We start from the raw sequence: 7332 nt of genomic DNA on the forward strand, positions 1-7332 counted from the left end.
GACATTTAAGTAAAATCTATATTAAGTTTTATAAATATCAAAGTTGATTGTGTAGACGTTAAAGGGAAAGTAATGGTATATTGGTGTAAAGTGATAACACAAGGATGATTGAAGGTAATCCCAATAATGAAATTGGTTAATGAGAATCCCCTTATGTAGAAATTGAAATTAAAAAATGCAAGAGGTGCATATGACTCCCATGAATCTAAATCTTAAGTGAGTAATTACTATCAAAATGAATAAAGATGTATCCGATGGAAGTACAAAAGGTAAATGAGAATGACTTTTAGGAATTGTGATATTGTATATGTCACGACCTGGAACCTCCCTCGGGCCCATGACAACTGCTGCGACGTCCCGATTAATACTCATTACTCGAAATGTCAATCGGAACCCCGCAAGGCTTACGTATCAGTTTCTTGCCTTTCTTGTAAGCAATCGTTGTTAAACATTCCGTTTTAAACAATTACTAGTCGTTTCCGGCTCAAGTAAATCAAAAGACCAAAAATTATTTTATTTTATTTAAAAAAAAATATTTATAGATAAATATTACTATTCAAAATATTGATTAAAATATAGCATTTTTATATAAAACAATATTTACAGAAACACGTGTAAGTAATCTTTTGTAATGTGGAAGTAAAATAAATACATACATACAATAATTTACAAAGTTATAATGTATAATAATAATTACAATGACAAGTGGCCCGTAAATACACCAAGTGTTGGTGATAGTAACCTACTGTCTGTGAGATAGAGGGGTTAACTGGAATCCTCGACAAAATCGGGTATCTATAAGCTACCACAGGCCTGAAATATTTGGAAAGACGGTGGGTGAGATTTTGCAATCCCAATGAGTAAACGACATTATTATAAATATCTAAAGGCGAGTAAAATGGAGGCAAATTTAAACAACAAATCACAAACCATTTCATAAGGTTTTCAATTTATTTCTTAAACCATAAAATATTTATAATTTATCAAAACAGTTGTTAAGGCTTATGACTTTTATTAGAAACAGGGCTCAAGCCAAAAACTAGTCCTTGAGGATACCTTGGCTGAGGCATCTAACCGAGTCCGCCAAGGTTGTTAAGATATTTACATGTTAAACATATGTTAGTTTTGAAAACAAGTCGTTCCTTGGCATTGGTCGAGTTACATATTCACGTGGAGGTTCGACGTGAAGTGAGCTCTAACACTACCCCGAGAGTTACCCTCCTCGCCTCTACAACTGGAGTAACTATGCAACCAGGTTTACCGTACCCCTCTAATAGGCAGTCCACGAAAACCCGTCACTGCAGTGACTAAACCCACCAATTTTAATAAACTTTTGACAGTATAATGTGGCTTTTATTTATTTACCCAGCCTACATAGTAAAAGACAGCTTACATAAATTCCCAATGCAATTATAAAATATAGCCACATATACTCATTTATCATAAGCCATTCATAGGAAAATATATTTTTCAAGACAATTAGCAGCCTCCAATTACTCAATTTCATGATCAAAAGTTTCTTATTTCAAATAATCAACACAATATATTTATTTGTCACATTTATTTCTAAAACATCAAAAGTCCCATTTTAATCTCATTTTTGTTTCATAAAATACATGAAGAGCATTTAAAAATAAACTCTAGATAATTTACAATAATAATAGGTTTACTCATCGTCTGTACAAATTAAATGCTTTCTAGGTGCCCCGATCACTGTTCGTCAGGTACAACTTCCTTGCCTTTACCGGAAGGCTCTCCTCCTAGACTCATTGCAAAAATTACACAATTCACCACATTGATGCTAAATCATTATATAATTGACTTAAATCCTATACTAATGCCTGGTATGAAATGCAATAGCCTAAAACGGCTTAAACGCGGTATTAACCTATTTTTGGCACTTTACTCGATAAATTGCTAACGTGCTCCATTTTAGCTCTAAATTGTTCCATTTTCTCTCCAACATTTCTAACCATTAAATATCGGCCAATAACCCTATAAAATTACCAAAATCAGCTCACTTTCTCTTCGAAAAATTCTGTCAAAAATGGGACATTTACTCGGTTAATTTTCCACTATGTTTTTCTATCACATTTAACCATTTTTCATCATTTTCTCTTCATTTCTCTTAGAATAAAAATCAGTTCATCATCATTGTACGTCATTGAATATTCGGCCAAGGGTGGGTATTGTGAGAATTTCATGCTTTATTGCCCAATTTGATTTCTATACACATTTAACTAACTAAAACTACTAATTTAACTAAGAATCAAAACATAAAAATTTTAAAATCCTTCCGCTTGAAATTCAGCCAGCCCTTGGTATCACTTTTTGATCTCTCTCCTCAAGCATGCTAAATGGTAACAAAGGCATAGGAAAGGTAGAAATCAAGCTAAAGTCGAAAAATCTTACCGTTAGACGCGTAAACGGACGAAAAATGCGAATTCCCCTTTGAATTTTCTAGTTTTCCTTTGGTTTTTCTCTTTTCTTCCTTTCCTCTCTATTTTCTCTCTTAGTTTCTCCTTATGGCTGACCATCACCTGATGTGGGGTTTAAATGGGCTGATTTTCCTTTAAAATAATATTAAATCATTAAAAAGTGCCATGTGTCACTTTCCATTGGCCCGTTTTTAAAATTTCATCCTTTAAACTTCAATTTTTCACCACTTAAAATACCATAGTTATTCATACCAAAAATAAATAAATTCTATGATTTTGACAAGTTTTGGGTGGTGAAAATTACAGTTTTACCCTAGGGTGACAAAATTATCGTTTTGCCTCTATGTTCCAAAAATTACTGGAATTGAAATTTTTCACTTCCTATCATTAAATTATACTCAAAAAAGTTAATATTGGTCATAAATTTCACTCCATGATCAAATTATTATCTTAGGTGCAAAATGACGATTTTACCCCTGAGCATCAAAATTTTCAAATTTTCCCCAAATGAACCCTCGAACTCCGAACAATCATTTTTAGTCATCCTGGACTGTAAAATATTAAATTTCGTCCTACGATTCCTATTTGAACTAGTTCAAGGTTCAATCAACTCAAGTGTATCGTTAGGTACAATTTCGGGTTTCATCTATTCTTAGGAGCTTTCTTATCTTAATAACATGCTACTCAATGCATGTATGTCATGACATGTGTTTATAGGGTCGGGTTTTACAGTATAAGATCCAGTGATCTCATAAAGATGAACCTAAAGAGTCAATAAGATCATAAAGCATATGCGAATACTAGATTATGATTGGTTTAGCGATGGAAGAAATACGAATGTTGTTACAATCGCACCTAAGAAGTTTAAGGATAATTAATGTAATCATACCAAGTTAGCTCAATATGGTCCGGATTAATAACACGAACACTTTGGGGGGATTTTAAAATAATGTCCATTGGGAACTAATAAGTGGAATGTTAATAAGCATACATTGAAATGTTAAGGTTATGAAAGACTTTGGAGATCAACCTTTGATTATTTAAATTTTCAACGAGATTGTGTTAAAGGAAGTGTTTAAGGGTTTCAAAAATGTATGGAAAGGTGTGAGAATGCACTAGTTTGACTATTTATAAAAGTTCGAACTTGGATGGTTATCAATGGCTGGTGAGTAACCAAACAATGTGTAAGCAAATGAACAAAGGGAGTTACGATTGGTAGGTAAGGTGTGAAAGGGCACTAGTTTGACTATTTATAAAAGTTCGAACTTGGATGGTCATCAATGGCTGGTGAGTAACCAAACAATGTGTAAGTAAATGAACAAAGGGAGTTACGATTGGTAGGTAAGAGTGGAACTCTAATGATGAGATTGTGTTCACTGCTTTCGGCATTGAACTATAAGTTATGAACTTGTATCCACTCTGTAAACACCTTGATGATATAGTTCGAGAAATTTTTCATTATGAGAAACATTAAAGCTCAAGGAGCAAAAGGCTATGTAGTCAAGTTGGGATTCATGACTAATATGTCACATAAGTATGAAGCTGAATTGCAAACATATAAGGATGTTTGGAAATGGTGGTTTGAGGCAATGATTATCTCCCCGATATCTAGATCTGATGAAGTTGTGGTCTCGATATGCTTGTAAATACAAGACATAAATTGTGAAATATACCTTCCTCATCAGTCTCAATTTATTTAATTAATTATCAAGGTAAAGTGCCTAAAAAGGATAGGCAAAGGATTAATTGTGTTACAAATATTTAAAGAACGAGGGTGATATGGTTTGATTAAATGATATTACCCTTAGTGAAGGAATAGAAATACGTTATGGGAATTATAAAGATCCATTTAGGAAGAGAAGATGATTTGAGATTTTAAATATTCATATACTAGCAAAGGCTTTGATAATGAGATCATGAGATTTGGCATTTAGAGTAAATTTGAGGAATTTCAAGTCAGATATGTTGTATGCGATTGATGATGAACAAATTAGCTATTGATTAAAGAGATTGACTAAAATTATAAAGATGTATACAAGAATATCGTTAATTATCAAAATGTCTTGTGGTATAAGTTGAAATTATCTAACGAGCACTCGATCATGAAATTATTGGAGTTTTACTTTTGAGAATATAGTTACTAATGGTTATTAGATTTGAATCATCTCTGATGTTAAATATATCTTAAATAAATAAAACATGTCTTGATCTTTACGTATTATGAAATGCTCGCATGGTAATGGTATGGAAGTGTGTAAACCGAAATAAAGATAGGTTGACAAGTTAGACCCGTAGTCAATGGTTGGATAAATGTTTGAATGTCGAAAGGTTTGATAAAGGATCAAGGTAGAGGAAATTGTAGACGGCTATGTAAACATGCATAATTGATGATTTAAGAATGATTTGATGGAGGTGTGACTAGGATTAATGATATATTTAATTTCTCTTTATCAGAGGAAGAATAATATCGATTTAATTCGAGAAGTGTGGTACTTATAAATAAAAGTAATATGACATTGTCGAGTTTTCTACAAAGATTGGCAATTGATTTAATTCATAAGATCGAGATCTTATATGGAGAATGTCCAATGAAAGTGTTGTAGAAGAATTTTAGAATTTTGATTGTTCACCGTATGTTGGTTAGAATTCGAGGACAAATTTATTTTTAAGTAGGGGAGATTGTTATACCCGCACCCTCGTTGGACACAAATAAGACCTTATTGATCAAACGAATGATCGTTTGATGTGAATTGGCGTGCTAAAGAGCGACAAAGGATGAAAGGAATGTTCAAGAATAAAATGCTTTGCGCATGCAGAAACAATAATTAAATAATAATATTTTTGTTGGAGAGGAATTAGTAAGCTAAAGGATAATTCGGAAGTAAATCGAGATGTAATGATGTGTTTCGGGACCAAAGAAGGCAAGTGAAAAATTTTGAAATAAAAAAATATTTTATTGAATAAAATAATATTAAAATATTAATATTTTATATGTTGTTGGAATTAGTCATGCAAAAATGGAATATGACTAATTTAAGTGGGGGAGAAGAAGTAAAGAAGAATTTTGAAGGAAAACGACGATAATTGTGTTAGCGTGATTTTATTAAATTGAGCTAACTCGGGTAAGTAAATATTAACATATTGTGGTGACACTACGTTGAAATGCGACCTCGATATTTTGATTACACACATATAAGAAAAGAAAGATATAAGGAAATTGGAATTTTACACGTGTTGGAAGAATTAATTTTAAAATATGAAAATTTGAGGGAGGTGTGTTAAATAAAATGAAGTTAAGGCATAATATGTAAATTTTATTATTTTGAAGAAATAAAAATAAAATGAAAATAAAATGGATGATAAAATAATGAAGAAAAGATGTTCAGATGTCAAACAATATTTTTATATGTACATGAGTGGCCACATGAGTCAAGAATGGAATGAGGACAAAAAGAAAAGAAAGGAATAAAGATGGAATGGGGGGACGGCCACAAGAATAAAAGAAAGAAAGAAAGAAAGACAAAAAAAAAAAAACAAAGAAAACAACAGAGAAAAATGTAGAAATGATGGTGGGGTCGGCCATGTGAGATGAAAGAAATGACAAAGAGATAAAAGAGAAAAAAGAGAGGAAGTTGATTGAGAGTGCGAGAAGAAAAATAAAGGAAAGAACCAAAAACCGACCAAAAGAAAAGAAAGAAGAACAGTGGGAGAGGAAGGAAAAAGAGAGCTTTTGCCGTAATTTTTGGATGAAGAAGAAAGTTAAAAATTTGTGAGGTAAGAAGCTAATTTTTACTGCACTTTGAGAGAGAAAATTTGGTGCTTTTTGGAGGGATTTTGGTGCTGAAAATTCAAGGTTTTTGCTACTGAATTTTGAGGTTATGTTGTTGGAAAATTTTGGAGATTTTTGCTACCATTGAAGGACAACTTTGGCTGCTGAAAATTTAAGCTGTTTGCTGCCAATTTGCACAGAAAAAAATTTGAGCTGTTTGCTGGTACTTTGTACAAGAAAATTGGATAGCTTTGTGCTGCCAAAATTGAGAAGTTTTGTTGCTGGAAATTTGAGCTGGAAATCTGCTGATTTTAAAGCAAAAAATGGCAGCAAAAAAGGTGAGAAAACGAGGCTTTTGGTGACCGATTTTGAGAGGAAGTGAAGAGAGAAAGCCACGGTGGTGAAGACAGGAAGCCACGGTGGTGAAGGGAGTGACGGGCTGGAAAGAAAAAAAAAAGAAACGTGGAAGAGAGAAAAAGAAAGAAAAAGAAAAGAAAAGAAATAGAAAATAAGTGGGCATGGCCCAATAGGAAACAAAAATGAATGGGCTTAGCCCAAATAGGAAAAATAGAAAAGCCCATGGAGAGGGCCCAATAGTAAGTTAATGTTATATTTTAAGGTTTATGGGTAGTTTAATATTGTGCATATTTTGGATGAAAAATATGCAAGTTGCTTAAGGAATTTTTAATTAAGTTGCTACCCATAAAAAAGTGTGATTAAGTATTCTGAGTTTAAATTGTTGTTAGGAAAGTTTGTCGTGGAGGCGTGCCGAACGAAGTATGTGACCGACAAATAGGAATAATTATATACGCGTACGAATCAATAGTGAAGTAATATCCCACTATTATGAGGTGAGTAGGGGGTGTCAATTTTAAAAATTCCGTATATATATACATGTACATATATTTTACGTGAAGTGCAAAATTTATGAAAAGCATGCGTTGATAGAATTTTAAGGAATTGTGGGTGTAAGTTTTTTTTAGAAATCATTTGGAATATATATATATATATATTATACGTAAAGTGTTTTAAACCGGAAAACAAGCTTTTCAAAAAGATATACATCAAAGGAAATTGTGCCTTATTGTTTGTGTGGTGTGCATTTATGAAATTTATTACACATTA

The 7332-nt window shown here is 32.4% G+C and overlaps 1 long non-coding RNA gene across 1 annotated transcript in view; it reads left to right on the forward strand.

Annotated features, from left to right (window-relative positions):
* The window catches only part of LOC108662882, a 12449-nt gene extending 5406 nt beyond the window's left edge, over positions 1–7043 (forward strand). The window contains exon 2 of the long non-coding RNA XR_001928738.1: positions 6954–7043. This is a non-coding gene — a long non-coding RNA (uncharacterized LOC108662882). The remainder of the gene's footprint in view (positions 1–6953) is intronic.

This window comes from Theobroma cacao, chromosome 7 (assembly GCF_000208745.1).
Source record: "Theobroma cacao cultivar B97-61/B2 chromosome 7, Criollo_cocoa_genome_V2, whole genome shotgun sequence".
Lineage (NCBI taxonomy): Eukaryota > Viridiplantae > Streptophyta > Magnoliopsida > Malvales > Malvaceae > Theobroma > Theobroma cacao.